This window comes from Triturus cristatus, chromosome 6, assembly GCF_964204655.1.
Source record: "Triturus cristatus chromosome 6, aTriCri1.1, whole genome shotgun sequence".
NCBI classification, from domain to species: Eukaryota; Metazoa; Chordata; class Amphibia; order Caudata; family Salamandridae; genus Triturus; species Triturus cristatus.
The window spans coordinates 197,020,363-197,037,081 of NC_140589.1; the positions used below are offsets into that span (position 1 = coordinate 197,020,363).

General features: G+C 44.6%; 1 protein-coding gene across 5 annotated transcripts in view; it reads right to left on the reverse strand.

The window, feature by feature from the left end:
* Positions 1–16,719, reverse strand: part of LOC146816630 (cytochrome P450 2K1-like) — a 504,791-nt gene that overhangs the window by 442,805 nt on the left and 45,267 nt on the right. The window lies entirely within an intron of this gene.

The window sequence follows — 16,719 nt, forward strand, 5'->3', positions numbered from 1 at the left end:
AAAGGAGAAACAGCCGCCCTCATCCTTCTAGATCTTTCAGCAGCCTTCGACACGGTCTGCCACCGCACCCTAACAGCTCGCCTCCATGACACCGGAATCCAAGAGAAGGCCCTGGCCTGGACCACATCCTTCCTCACCGGCAGAACCCAGAGCATCCGCCTCCCACCCTTCCACTACAAGACCACCTAGATCATCTGCGGCGTCCCACAGGCCGACCCTGTTCAACATCTACATGGCACCACTCGCCCACGTCGCACGACAACATAGCCTCAACATCATCCGAATGGATGAAGCACAGCAGATTGAAGCTAATCTCAGACAAGACGGAGGTCTTCATCCTCGGCTCCACCCCCTCGGCCTGGGACGACTCCTGGTGGCCTACTTCGCTAGGAACAGCACCTTATCCAACCGACCACGCACGCAACCTAGGGATCGTCCTAGACTCCACCCTCTCCATGACCAAGCAGGTCAACGCAGTCTCCGCTTCTTGCTTCAACACCCTCCGTATGCTCCGCAGAATCTTCGAATGGATCCCCCCTGACACTAGAAGGACCGTTACCCACGCCCTCGTCACCAGCAGACTGGACTACGGCAACGCCCTCTATGCAGGAATAACAACCAAGCTCCTGAAGCGGTTGCAACGCATCCAGAACGCCGCAGCATGATTGATCCTCAACATACCACGTCGCAACCACATCACACCCCACCAGAGAGACCTGCACTGGCTCCCCGTCAACAAGAGGATCACCTTCAAGCTCCTCATACACTCACACAGGGCCCTCCACAACACCGGACCAGCATACCTCAACCACCGACTCAACTTCCACACCCGACCCGCTACCTCCGCTCTGCCAACCTCGCCCTCGCCACGGTACCCCGTACCAGAAAAACCACCGCCGGCGGCAGATCCTTCTCCTACCTTGCCGCCAAGACCTGGAACACTCTCCCTACCAACTTACGACAGACCCAGGACCTGCTGGCCTTCAGAAGTCTCCTCAAGACATGGCTCTTCGATCAGTAGCAGCCCCCCCCCTCACCTCCAGCGCCTTGCGACCCTCACGGGTATGTAGCGCGCTTTACACATTGTATTGTATTGTAACACCGAAAAACAGCCTAACACATTCGGTCACCCTGGTTGTGAAGCAGGGTCTTTATGTAATTTTGGTAAAAGATGTAACACTGTTATTCTGGGCTTTGTTTTGATAAGGAAATCACATTCACGTGGTCTTATAAATCCATCATCGAATGCCTGTTTAATAATGACAGTAATCTCCTTTTGAATTGCCTTAATGGGATATCTAGGGACTTTTTGTAACTGTCTAGTTGCCTGTCTGCTTCCTTTTTAAAATCTTCTAATGCCCAGATGACTATAGCACCACCCTTGTCAGCCTGTGTTATCACAACATTATCATCGGATTGTAATTGCACAAGGGCATCTCTCTGATCTTTGGCGATTTTATGTTTAACAAAATCTTTAGTCATGCTCAATTTATCAATTGCAGACAATATTGTGTTTTCAAAGTGAGGATTTCCTTTGGAATCTGACCTGAAGGAGTGCAAAAACTAGATTAATTTCTTTATCCTGATGGTCCTTCCCCCTTGTGAGATATTGTCATTAAGTTTTTTTATTATATTCTAGGTGAAAATAATGGAGGTATTTTAGCGTTTGAGTATCTAGGCAAGTGTCCTTAATATTTGTTTATATGGTTTTTTTTAGATACAGCCATCAGTTCCTTGTCCTGAGGAGAAACCCTACAAAGGAAACTTCAGAGGGTTCAAAACATGTTGACCACCATTTGAGCACCTAATGTGTATTAATATTGGTCAGATGTTCATGTCTACTTTTCTGTTGATATTTTTGTTGTTGCATTTTTTATGTGATCTTCTGTGTGTGTTAACAAAAACTTCCTGTATGATGTTCATATACAGAATTAAAAAATGTATGGTGACCGCTGCTATTGATTAAAGCGACCACAATTAAGTAAATGCTAAAAGAACAGTCAGTGTGGCATTTTTTGTTTAATATAACTTGATTTAAAGTGTGGCAGTCTTTACTCCATCCATCAGACTTGCAGAGGACGTTATGTCTGCCACACTGACAGAATTTAGACAACCATATTTTGAGATCATTACTGGCCAGCGGTGATCTCTATACCTTCAGAGGAACCACCATTGCAGCTGCTCCTCTGAAGGCACTAAATGTTTGGTGGATGCCCTCCATCCACCAGACTTGATGGCTGTTCAGCAAAACAAAAGTTTTATTTAAATAAACTTCCAAAGTTTTAAAAACCAAATATCTATGTCCCCCACATTCAGAGGTTTTTTTCCCTGGATGTGTGTGTCATTTTTTCAATGAATCTCTTCCTCACAACCGGATGTTGCCCTGGTAGTAATGGACAGAAAAAATAAACATCAGATGGTCAGCTCTAAATATGGCAGGTGGGCTCATGCCCCCAGTCTGATAGTGGCACGTTGGTTTACAAAAAGGTGATGGATGGAATGCTTGAATTAATCTCAGCCACTAGTAGTTGCTGGGCAGCATCCGAGTTCTTCGTTATTTTTTACACCATGCCACCTCGGTTTGGACCTAGTCATTTGCAAATCAGTCTGGACTGTTCCGATTAGAGCAGGGTCAGGACTGATTTGCATGCCGTGGCTCGCCACTGGGGATTGGGGGAATGTCCTACACTACAGGAATGGAAAAGGGGGATGGATATGTAAATAGTGGTGGAGACAGTTATATACTCTAATAGGGGCAGCCCACGCAAAGTCCAGAAAGTCTGGGGTAAGTGGATATTGTATTATTCTTTTGAAGAGGTACTGAAACTCTGGACTGAGAAGAGGCAGAGTGACAGAAATTGGGCTTACATCTGTTAAAATTATTGTCTGCTGTTCAATGTGCTCATTTATCACTACGCTACTGCTGGGCCTTGTTTGATGTTGAGGTGAAGGGAGGTGGGTGGTGGGTGGTGAGGCTTGGGTTTGTGCATTGTCATTGTTTTAGACTTACAATTGATGGGAAGTTCCTGCACCTCTGTGTCTAATATTCGTCCATGGGGATATATTTCATAAAAAATGCAATAAGAAATATTTTTTGAAAGACTGATTTGCATATGGCTGGGTCCAAACTGAGGTGGCATGGTGGTTAAAAGTACAAGAAGTTGGAATGTTACCCTGAGCGATTGCCAGTGTTTAGACTTATTGCAAGCATTCCTCCTATCAATTTTTGTGTGCTTGACCTACTCGGATGTCAATATATGCAACAAAGACATCCCACAGACCTAAAAGGACAAGGGTATTAATCATGTCTAAACAAAAGTGTCGAAATAGATTTCATTCATATAAAGACATCATCAATCTTACAATATTTTTAGGAGTGCATTGATTTATGCAACAAGGCAATGAATATGATATGGGTAAAAATTAAAAGAAATACAAACTTTATATTTTTCATTAGCAGCACTATATATATAAAAATAGTAAGGGCTCAGTGCGTATGTTGAACCCACATTGCACAAGAAACTCATGTGAACGTTGCAGTGTAATAATCAGAGGAAAATCGAAAAGTGGCTAATAGTTTGTAATGATTCTACAGCGTGTGCAGATCATTTCAGAAGATAACAGTTTGTAAATATCCCATTGCACAACTTTCAATTAAGGAAATTAATTATTTTCAGCCAAAGTAAACAGGTCATCAGCAGGACAAGAGAAATGATTGAGCACAAGAAGAAACAAAATGCTTGTGATGAGTTCCTAGGAAATGAAATGAATCTTTAGAACGCCTGATCAGAATGAGATGACAGCGTGAGGATCAATGGTATCCAGAGCATCCAGGGAAAAATTGGAGTCAATGCTAAACAGTCACAGACACAATTGTAAATTCCTATCAAACAGCAGAGGCAAGAGTCCTCCATCTTGGTACTGGTACCCGAATATAGATCCAAATCACTTCAATTAGCGAATCTGTATTAGCGAATTCGCAATTTGATAATCGCACACCTATGCAAGAAACATTCACAAACTGCAAATGAACTGGGATTCTCAATTTTGCACTCGCAAAATAGCACCAATTCAAATCAGATGATAATCAGGTGAAAACCATCTAATCGGGTGAAAACCATTGACAAACTATTTAAACAGGCCCAGAAGGCTTCAGAATGTTTCAGAATTGCAGTGCTGTACGTCATAGCGAGGAGGATAAAGCTATGAGCAGCAGCACGGAGAAGAAGGAGGATACAGGAAAGCATTTTTAGAGTGTGTGTTACATTGTTGGGGCAGACAGAGGAAGAGATTTATGACAAATATAGGTAGGGTGCAGACATGATCTATGATCTGATAGTTGAATTAGATCCCCTACTGCAGCGTCAGACTCGCAGGACACATGCCATCCCCACCTATGTGTAGGTCCTATGTTCACTGCACCTTCTAGAGTCAGGTAGCTTCCAGTGTCTAATATCTGCAGCTGGAGGGGTTTCAAAAAGTGCCTTATTACGCTTTTTTGACTCATTCCTGGACACCATGTTGCAGAGGATACACCACCAAATAAGGTTTCCTACAATGCCACAGGAATTGCAGCAAACCAAATTTGACTTCTATCAGATAGCTCAATTTCCCCATGTAATTGTTTGCATTTTTGGGAAGCATGTAGCTATATGTCCCCCTCAGTGAATGAGTACATTTACAGGAACAGGAAATCATACCATTCACTGAATATACAAGTCATATGCAATTCCAAAAATATCATCACAGACATAGTGGCAAGATTCCCAGGTAGTATGCATGATTCCTACATCTTCCGACACAGTAGCATACATACTCTTGTCATTGGGGGTGAATATGGCGAAGGATACCTGCTCTGTAAATATATCTAACACTGTCTTGCTGACTCTAGTCATTGTGAAACATAGCAGTGAGTAATCTGTTTCTGTCTGACCTGTAGGTGACAGCGAATATGTTGTGCGCTCCTTCATACTGACGCCATACCTAAATCCAAATACACCAAGTGAGCAGCGAAACAATGCAGCGCAAATTTCTATTCGCAATGTGATAGAGAGGACCTTTGGCTCGCTAAAAAGTAGGTTCTGCTGCCTACACAAAACTGGAGGTGCACTGCAGTACAGGCCAGATACCTGCTGCAAAATTGTGGTCAATTGTGCCATGTTGCACAGCACTGCAACTTAAAGAGGCATACCCCCTGGAACTATCAGACATTGAGCCTGAGGAAGACAATCAGTCAAGACAGCCACCACAAGCAGCATGCAGGCCAAGTGCAGCACAGGGGAGACAGGGTGGTGCAGAAATAACACAGAATTATTTTTTTAAGGTGGATAATGATGACACAAACCACTACATGGTTTCATTGCCTATGTTATTTATTCCAAAAAATACCTCAGGTAGTGTTAATGCACACATAACAGGGGAAAACATGCAGTGTGACAGTCAGAATGTAAAAGTATAACATTGACATGGAACTTGAACGTCAGCCCTGACAAAATCGATAATACTGTTTACCTCACCAAATTACATTCCTTTTCTCAATGCCGCAGTTCGGGCTGGACTGTTCCCATTGGGCACAGAGTCAAGACTGATTTGCTGGGTTCAAACTGGGTTGGCATGGGGAGCAAAAAAACAATGGATCTAGGCCCGAGTCTCTCTGTACTTGGGTGTATGTATGACATTGTTCTGCATTCTGTCCATCAAATGTTCTTTTTGCATCTGTCACACCGGGTGGGACGGGTATGCCCAGACTTGGGTACAGTGCCCGTCATTCCACTGGACTCAAGCTATCCTGGCTGATGAAGGGTGAAACCCTGAAACCGTTCCTAGGATGCTTGTTTTCAGTCCACAGAGGACCTGGCCTGGCAGTTTGGGCTGGACTGTTACCATTGGGTGCAGGGTCAAGAAGGATTTGCATATGTCTGGGTTCAAACTGGAATGGCATTGGGAGCAAAAAACAATGGTTTAGGCCCAGATCTCTGTACTGGGGTAAATGTATTACATTGTTCTGCATTCTGTCCATCAATTGTACTTTTTACACTATTTTCTGCGACCTCGTACTCCTGTGGGCCATTCTGTGGGTTCTGTCACATCCCTTGTGCACCCTTCTGATGCAGAAGTATTCTTTGTACTGCGCCTCCTGCATGTGGTCACAGGTGCAAGATACTACTTAGACTGGAGGCATCCTCACTATCCCCTCCACCCAGTACATTGCTGCCCCCAACTGAAGCATTTTGCAATTGCTCCACAGAATTGGTGACCTGTATGAGTCCCCTGGCCACATCTCTACAGCAATGGGTCATTTTGACCTGCATGCCCACAGAGCTGTTGTGGTGCTCAGGCGGTTGATGGCCCTAGTGTAGCCATCTAAGCGCCCAAGTAACTGATGGTGCCCTTTGCAATGGGACACATGATCTTCCTGCATCACCTTGCATAAATCCTGGAGGGCTCGGGTCACATTCCTAAAGTTTTCATTTGTTTTCCTCCATCCTTCCACCACTGCTATTGTGAGCTCCTTCATGCTGTCCCTCATCTCTGCCATGTTTGTTGCAAATGTTCCAAGTTGTGTCTGCATTAAAGGCATGTGTTTGCATTGCAGGCACTGAAGCTTCAACATTTGGTTCTCCATCCCACTAAAGACAGTTGAACCTTTGCCTTCTTCAGCTCCCATTTGAGCCCTTGCCCTGCACCTCCTGATGAGGACAGTGCTGTGCCGCATTTGGATTTGCGGTCTTGGTGTGGGGCTATGCCCAGCCTGTGTTGCCTGAGGGTCAGGTTGGCTCTCCTCTTCTATATCAAATGCAGGTAGTGGTGCCACTGTGGTCCTGCGTCTTGTGGGTGCAGTTATTGGGAATGATGGGGCCACTCTGTTCTCATCTCCTGACTGGAGCTGAGTCTCCAGATGCATGCTCTTTACCTGCATGAGACTTCTGTGATGTTAAACAGTGTCATTTAAATTTTTATGTTTGCACATGTATGTCACATAGTGCATGGTTTTGTTTAATAAAGTTATTTAGCGATACACAGTGTTAAGTTTCATAGGGTACCCCAATATAGGCTTGAGTAGTCCCCTAACCCTTCACCTCCATTTACCGTACCAATACACTACATAACGGGTTTTGGTATTGACCTTTTACCTAGTTAAGTGCTGCATCAATGTTGTGTGTTCACAAATGATTTACACACTGCCTCTGAGATAGGCTTGTCTGCTCGTGCCAAGCTACCAAGGGGGTGAGCAGGGGTTATTTTCCCGAAAACTAGCCTCATTGATTATGCATAAGGATTTGCAGAATCACAGCAGGATTACCATCTTCTGCATGAAAATTATGTATAAGGGTCATCCCTTCCGCCATCCTCGGCCAACATGACACAGCAAGGTAGACTTCCCTGAGGGTACCTTTGTCAAGGCAGGCAGAGGAGAAAGACTTCCATGCTGACATACTGACGCGAGAAGCTGAGGTTCCTGCACACAGACACTCCACTGGGTTTGTCTGTGTGTGGATTTTCGTTTTGCTGGTCTAGATGCTTTGGGCACTTTGCCACTGCTGTTCAGTGCCAAGTGTTCCCTTTGCAAATTGTTGTTATGGCTTGGTGTTTCCATAATTGGCTTAATTGATTTACTAGTCAGTCACTGGTACAGTGCACTGTGTGTGCCCAGGGCCTGTAAATCAAATGCATGCTAGTGGGCCTGCAGCACTGGTTGTGCCACCCACTGAAGCATCCTGTAAATGTAATTCAGCCCTGCCATTGCACTGCCTGTGTGCAGTCTAATACTGCCATATCAACTTGGCAAGTGCACCCACTTGCTAGGCTTTTCTTACATGTTACTCACCCCTAAGGTAGGCCCAATGTACTCCTGTGGGCAGGGTGCAGTGTATGTAAAAGGTAGGACATGCCTGGTGTGTGTGGCATGTCCTGATAGTGAAATACCTCCAATTTCGTTTTTCACTATTGCAAGGCTATCTGTTCCCATGGGAAAGAATTGGGGGTTTGCTTATAACATCTTGTTAGAAATTGGATTTTTGGTCGGCTAGGGCATGTGCCAAAGTTGGGCAGAAACCACCACTCTAGTCAGGATAAGGGAGTTACACTCCTAAAATAACCCCTGCTCACCCCCTTGGTAGCTTGGCACGAGCAGTCAGGCTTAAGCATTTGCACATAACCAACAGTAATACAGTGTAAGCACTACAAAAGGGCACCATACCAGTTTAGAAAAATATCCAATATTTTTATATATTTAAGACACGACCCAAAACGATAAAAATCCACAATACAGTTCTTAAAAATCTTCAATTATCACAATATGCTTGAAAAATAGTTCCTTGATGTTGATAGCTCCATCCGGGGCTATCACGGCATCGTGAGCAAACAAATCCAAACAGTTCTGGCTGATCGCGGCATCGCGGGCCAGCTACGGTGTTAGGAAGAATTGCAAAGTGTACCTTTTAGAAATGCAGGGCGTGGCGACCTCTCATTGAGCTTCCAAAAGCACCGCGTCCACAGGCGGCGGTTCCGGAGGTCGGTGCAGGAGTCATCGGGCCCTTGAAGTCACACGCGTTGCAGGTCGAACTCTCCTCTGTTGAAGTCAGGAACACTGGCATTGGCAGGCATCGGGTGCTGCGGTGCAAAGTGCAGCGGTGCGGCGTGTGGTGGGCTCAGGTCGTGGTGCGAGCAGCGGCTCGGTGGCGGCGTCAGATGGTGTCGTCGGTGAGACCAGGGTCGCAGTGCGAGGTGAAGGCGGTGCTGGCAGGTCACTGTGCAAGCAGCGATGGCACTGGCGTCGGTAGGCCAGGGTCGAGGTGTGGCTTTGCTGCGGTGCCCTCTGTGGTGCCTTCAGGACACAGAGTTGGCAGAGGCGTCGTAGATGGCGTCGGGTTGCTTTTTCCTCTGTTGCAGCACAAAACAATCAGTCCCCAGTGCTGAGGGTAGAAGAGCTTGAAGTCTTTGCTGTTCTTGAGACTTGTTGAACAGAGGGCAAGCTCTACCTCAACCCCTTGGAGAAACTCACAAAAGTAGATTGCAGAATGTCCAGTCCTTTCACTGCCCAAGACAGAAGCAGCCACTGCAGGCCAACACAGCAAAGCACACATCACAGATGTAGTTCCTCCTCACAGCTTCTACGGCTCTTCTTCTTGACAGTCTTCTTAGACAGAACACTTCACAGCATTATGGGGCTTAGAAATAGTAGTAGTCAACTAGAATTGCAGGCACTGCAACATAAGCCATAAGTGCAAACTGTAATTATTTCAGGTATCAATCCAGGAGAAAAGAAAATGCATTGAAAAGGATAACTATGTATGTGGGCAGTTGTATCTATAATTCCCATTTTCTGAGTATTCCTTGAAATACTGACTTCCTTATTTCACACCTTCATCAAATATCTTTTCATGTCGGGCTAGAGAGAGATTTTTCTGTCTGAAGGAGCTCATATGATGAACGAAAAAACTATACACACATGGGCTTTAGGTTATCCCTCTTCATTAAACATTTTTTTGCATTCTGTTGGTCAGCAGCTTGTAACCTTGAAAGCACAGCAGGGTAAACTCTTTTTTGCCAATAATCCAGGGAGTGATAAGGCAGCAACACAATGGCTAGCAGAGCTTCAGGCAAACAACAGTGTCCATGTGCCATCACCAGCAGTGCTGGGTCATGACTCAGAGTGCAGACAGCAAACCATGCTGCTCTGTCAGCTGCACAGTGTGTCTCTGGCACAGCTGTACTTTCTGTCCTAGAACACACGTTGACCCAAGGAGCTGCCGAGGAACTTGAGGGCACTGGCTAACTTCATTACTCAAGAATGGATTTGGAAATTTTAGGGAATCTGGTACACAGAAAGTGGATTAATGAACAGACATGTAGAATACAATTGTGTAATCACAATAGAAACTGTTAAAGAAATTGTAAGCTATTGAGGTTTCTTATAAATGTTTTGGTTTCAAATACGTAACAGGACCAGGTAGCAAATTGGATATTTTTCAGATAGTTGATAAAAGCATAGTGTTGCAAAGTCATCATTGTGCTGATGGGCTTTCCAGGTTTTTTCCACTAAGCTGATGAGGACTACCAGGGTGTAGGTTAGAAACCCATCACCTTTTGTTTGGGGGAGGGCTATATTGAAAAGTAATTCTTGTGCCCTGCCCCACCCCCCCCATTTTTTGCCAACAGGTACTGGTGGTATCGGACTCTGACTGTCTCTGGGCTCTGCCTAACCAGGCCCAGAGCCAGTGCTAAGCTGAAAAGTCACTTAGAAAACAGAATACAGTAAAAACACCTACATACACTAGGGTACACTATTGGTTATGGTACCCCTATGATTGGCATGACCTCCCCTATAAGGCCCTACTACATATAAAGGTAGGGAAATCAAACTACCTACAAGTCCCTAGTATATAATAGGGCATAGCAGCCCTTTCTGCACTTGCATGCGTGCAATGCTAAGGCCTGTGGGCAGTTTAAAAGTAGCCCTGTATTGCAGGACTGCTTTTAAAATGTAAATTGTGTCCAAACTCGATTTTGGTGTTTGGGGCACTTACAAATTATTACAACAATATTTTTGGCATATTAGGAGCCCCCAGGATCTCCCCTGGTGTCCCAGTGGTAGGGGGCCAAGTATTTAAATGGAGGATCCTTACAAAGTAAGTTTTATATGCCTTGGGTGTAATGAAATTGCACATTTCACTCCCCACATTGTAGTAAACTGCTTCCCATGAATCGAAGTTTGTGCTAGGAGCACTGTGGATTGAGGCTCTGCAGTATGTTTACATATTCAGACCCCCTAAAGTCTCTGCTACATACATATAGTTGTGGGGTTCTGTATGTATAGGCAGGATCCTTATAAAATATGTTTTATAAGCCCTGGGTGCCGATTACGATCCGGTAAAAAATTTCCCCGTGCGACTCGTATCCGGTCTTTTTACCGTGCCGTACGAACTGGCAATCACGATTCGCATGGTAAAAAGTCCATACGAACCGCATTAGGAATCATTCCCCACACGTCCTCGGGTCGGAACATGTGTCCGACACGTCCTCGTACGATTTACCGTACAAATGTGAAAGGTGAAGTCCGACCGAGGAATCACGATCCATCCCGTGCGTCCGAGGTTACAACCGGATGAAAAAAACACCGTCTGCACCGAACTCCCATAGCAACCATGGAGACGTGCCTGCATACGCGCCGACCCCCCCCAGCCCCCGTACGTGCGCACCGTACCCCCCCAGCCCCCGTACGTACGCGCCGACCCCCCGTGTATGTACACCCGTGTACGTTCGAGTCGTACCCCCACCCGTGTATGTACGGTGCGAACCCCCAGCGCGTAGCGCTGGGGGTACGCACCGTACATACACGGGTGGGGGTAAGACTCGAACGTACATGGGTGTACATACACGGGGGTTCGACTCGAACGTACACGGGGGGGTTCGACTCGAACGTACACGGGGGTTCGACTTGAACGTACACGGGGGGGTTCGCACCGTACATACACGGGTGGGGGTACGACTCAAACGTACACGGGTGTACATACACGGGGGGTACGACTCGAACGTACACGGGGGGTTCGACTCGAACGTACACGGGGGGGTTCGACTCGAACGTACACGGGGGGGTTCGACTCGAACGTACACGGGGGGGTTCGCACCGTACATACACGGGTGGGGGTACGACTCGAACGTACACGGGTGTACATACGGGGGCTGGGGGGGGTACGGTGCGTACCGGGCCACCTACTCTGGTCGATTCACGCGTACTTCGCTTTTCCGGCACTTTTTGGGTGCCGTGAAAATATTGCCGTCCGGACTGCTGTCGGTTCGAATCGTAATTCCTGGGTCGTGAAACGCTGCCTGAAAGCGTCCCGACGTCACGTCGCAGCATTCCCGGATCACATTCGTATGTATGTTTTCGTCGGTCGGTGTTTTTTACGATTCGTACGGAAATGGTGTTTCCGTGCGAATCGTAATTCCATGTTTGTAAAGTTTTACGACCGGGTACGAGTCGGACGGGGAATACGCTCCGACCGACGGTTCGTACCCGGTTTTTACCGGATCGTAATCGGCACCCTGGTGTTGGTAAAATTGCGAAAGTCATTTTTCCCTTTGCGAATCCCCAGCCACATACGTTAACATGGCAATAAGTTATTAAAGAATAACTAACGTCTAGGATGTCATAAAAATATCATTCAAGGACTTCCTTGAATGGCATTGGTACATCCAACAATATGCTATTGTAGAATTTATGCACAAAGAAGCCTTTCTTGTCTGTAAGCCAAAATTCAGCCTTCCAGTTGCCCGTCCTGATTGGTCAAAGTTAAGTGGATTAGCCAGGCTGCTTTGATGAGGTGATAAGTAGCCCATGGGGTCAGAGAGCCATACTGGAAAGAGAAGGGTTCTGCTACATAGGAATGCTATGGCAAGGGGAAGGGTCATAAAATGTCCTTTTCAAAGAAAAGTGGAGACAGAAAGTGTAAGTCGGGTCCAGTTACAGCCCGACCCTTTGACCACAGCCGGATGCCAGGCCTAAGGAAGCAATTTGCGGATGCAAATGGAGGGAGGCTATGTAGACGAGCCATCCTGTAGGCTGGTTTAGTTGGTCTTCTCACGCTTCTGGAAAATTAGCCATATTGAATTTTGGAAAAAGGTACTCTCTGGGACAATATAGTGCCACACTTTGGAGGATGTGGTCATACCCCGGAATGTTGCTCTGTACCTCATTGGACAAGAGTGCCCACCTGCTTGACCCAGAGAACTTGGAAAAAGTATCTTAGAGGGGCAGAGCCTCTCAGCTCTACTGCTTTAAAATGATGGAAGAAAAAGGATTGCCAAGCTGGAAAATCTGAAAAGATTGCGCCTGCTACATTATCTGGAACTACAGCACTTTGGATATTTCAGGAGCAATAAAGAGTACAGGCCAAGCTGGAAACTTGATTTGCACCATCTGACTGACTGCACCTGCTGCATTATCTGGAACTACAGCCCTTTGCATGTACCATGTTTCAAGAGCAATAAAGAGTGGGCTCCCTGCAAGCTACAGGCTAACATAGCTCACTTGCATCAACTCCACCAAGAGTTACATTGTGGGAATTGTGGTCCAACCTTTCAAGTACCATCTTGGAGATTCCAGACCCTTGGATTGTGTTTTGGATACTTTGAACCCTCACTGAATCCGGCCTGCTGGAGGAGGCTGAAAAGTACATCTTTTAGTACAGTGCATTAAGATTTTAAAAATCTTCTGAATTGCCTTAGAACCAAACTTTTGAGTTAGATTTTTGAACTTTGGACTAGACTGTTTTTAATCCATTGTTTTGATTTTTCCAAAATTGCTCTAAGTCTGTGTTGCTAGTAGCTTAGTGTCCCTGGGTTGGATGAATATTTCAACCCTTGCTGTCTTACCTCCAAACATGGATAAGTACAGGCAGTGACCTAAAGTTAATGGGAGTAGAGGTGAAGGTAATGAGGTAGAGGCTATCAGAGACACAGGGGCAAGTCTAACTATGGTCCTGAACAAGTGGTGCCTCAGGAGAGGTTGCTACCTGGTGAGTTTCATAGGGTTACCAATGCAGACAACACTACCAAACTCCATCCTATGGCTGCGGTGAATTTAGAATCGGGAGCAGCCTCGGCCCCATGCAGGTAAGAGCAGAGGGGCCGGGTTTGGGGGGGGGGGGGAATTCGACAGATGACATTGAGGGAAAATTAAATAAATAATTAATTTTACCTCGTCTATCGAAATCCACCCCCACCCAGCCCCACCGCCCTGCTGCTTTTACCTGCACGGGCCACGGCTGATAGGGAGGTGTGACAGTCTCTATGAAGGTAGCTCCCTGAGTGGGTATGTGCTGTGACTAGTTCACAGACTATCCAGAAGTAAACGGTGGGACACTTGGACCCTGGAACAAAGGGGCAAGCAGCCAAGGATAATGGTACTGGGCCTGGTGAGCCAGCCCAGGAATCTCCAGAGGTGCAGGAAGACTCTAACCCTGATGTGGGTGATCTGGGCTCTGAGGGAGGGACTCCATCCCTGCCAGATTTGGCAGAACTGACAGGAGCAGGTGGACCCTCGGGGGATGGGTTCAGTAAGGGACAGAGAGACTGTCTCACCCTTGAGAGCTTGAGGCGGATTGCGTCTAAGCAAGAAGAAGGGGATCACAGTGGGTTTCACAGAATCTACTGGGAAGATGGACTGCTTTATAGTGAGGCCAGAAACCTCAAAGAGGGGGCCATCAGGAGGTTGGTGGTGCCCTAGAAGCAAAGAGTTTATCCTGATCTTGGGTCATGATCTCCCCTTGGCAGGACATTTGGGACAGACAATGACTTGGAACCGGTTGGTGAACCATTTCTACTGGCCCCAAATGTCTGAAAAGGTAAAGGAGTTTTGCAGCTCCTGTATCAACTGTCGGGACAGTGGCAAGGCAGGGGGCAAGACAAAGGCTCTCCTAATGCCACTGTCAGTGGTTGTGGTTCCTTTTGAAAGGGTGGGGATGGACATCGTTGGTCCCCTGGACCCACCTACTGCATCAGGGAATAGGTACATCTTTATGGTAGTGGACCATGCTACTAAGTACCTAAAGCAATCCTTCTTAAAACCGTAGATGCTCCTGCAGTGGCTAGCGCACTGCTTGATGTGTTCACCAGAGTAGGTTTTGCGAAAGCGGTGGTCTCAGATAGGGGCACCAATTTTTTGTCCAACTATTTGACTGCTATGTGGTATGAGTGTGGTGTCAACTATATGTTCACCGGTGGTCAGTCAAAATATCGAGTTTTTAATATCGACCTACAATAATATCGAGTTTTTAGTATCGTAGGGACAGAATATCGAAGTCAAGAATATCGATGGACAGAATATCGACCCCAAGGTAAGTAATATCGAAGTAAATAATATCGAAGTAATTAAAATTTATGTAAGTAATATCGTAAGCAAAAATATCGATGTCAATAATATCGATTTTTTTTAGTGTTATGTATTTTCATATGTATTTTATTTGTATGTTAAAGATTATTGTAATGTATTTTAATACATTTAAAAATAAATGTTTAGAGATTAATAATTATTTTAAAGTAAATTTAGCGTTTTAGTATCAGAGCGGGTTGTGGGTTTATAGGGGAATAGGGTGGGAAGTAATTTAATTAAAATTAATGAATTAATATGTATTGTTTAATTGGTATTTATGATTAATTAATTGTTAATTAATTATTAATTGTAAATTAATGTTAATTGGTTAATTATATTAGCTATAATTACTTTATTATTAATATTTATTTATTGTCATTGTTAATTAATTAATTGTTAATTAATAATTAATTGGTGATTTATTTTTATTAAGTGATTAATTGATAATTAAATTAATTATGTGAATTTTTATGTGTAGTGGGTTGTGGGTTTATAGGGGAATAGGGTGGGATGTAATTAAATTTAAATAATTAATGATATTGTTTTTTATTTGTATTTATTATTAACTAATTGTTAATTAATTATTAATTGGTAATTAATTGTTATTAGTTAGTTAAATATAGTAAATAAATAATTTATTTTTTCATTTTATTTGTTGTTATTGCGAATTCATGTATTGTTAATTAATAATTAATTGGTGATTAATTGTAATTTGGTAGTTAATATGTATTAACTAGTAAATTAATAACTATATTAAATATAAAGAATGTATTATTAATTGTAAATAATAGATAGTTAAATTTATTGTGTTTTTTGTATGTGTAGTGTGTTGTGTGTTAAAGGGGGAATAGTGTGGGATGTAATTTTATGTTATTTATTTAAATATTTAGTTTAAATTATTGGTATTTAATAATAATTATTTTGTAAATTAATTATTAATATGCTATTTTTTAATAAATTCTTTAATTGGTTATTATGTTCATAGAACCCCCCATGCTATCCAGTGCTTTCCCAACTGTTTTACTATCTGGAGTGGGAATAGTAGTTTTTACTAGCGGTTGGCGGAATTTGCGAAATCCACTTTCGCAAATTATCGCGAAAATGTTAAAAATTATCGCAAACACGAGGAAATATCGCGAAGATGCGGAAGTTTTTTTACCGCATGTTCATGAGATTTTCTGCATGATTGCGGCTCGCCAACTTACCCATGTGGTTGCTTGCAGGCGCGGCCATCTTGTTTTCAGTTGTCTCGCGGTGCATGATCTCGAGAAGAAAGACGTGATCGCGCGACTCATGACGTCACTGCGGAAGCGAACTGTCGCGAGACAGCGCAAATGGCTAAAAACAATACAACATCTCATGGAGAACGCGACCGGATCAAGAAAACTTGTCGGCGAACGCAGGGATTCAGGTAAGGCGATCGCACGCGCGCGAGAATGTATTATTTTACAGCGCGAGCAAGAAACAAATTATCGGCAAGCTGCAGAATGCGGAAATTTTGACATTTTCGTGCTCTCCGCGGAACGCGAAAATGTCAAATTATCGCAATTTCCGCGAAATTTTCGCCCAGGCCTACGCTATCCAGCGCTTTCCCTACTGTTGCACTCTCTGGAGTTGGAATAGTAATTTTTACCCCTACGCTTTCCAGCGCTTTCCCTACTGTTTCACTTACTGGAGTGGGAATAGTAATTTGTACCCCTACGCTATCCAGCGCTTTCCCTACTGTTGATACTCACTGGAGTGGGAATAGTAATTTTTACCCCTACGCTATGCAATGCTTTCCCTACTGTTGCACTCACTGGAGTGGGAATAGTCATTTTTACTCCTAAGCTATCCAGCGTTTT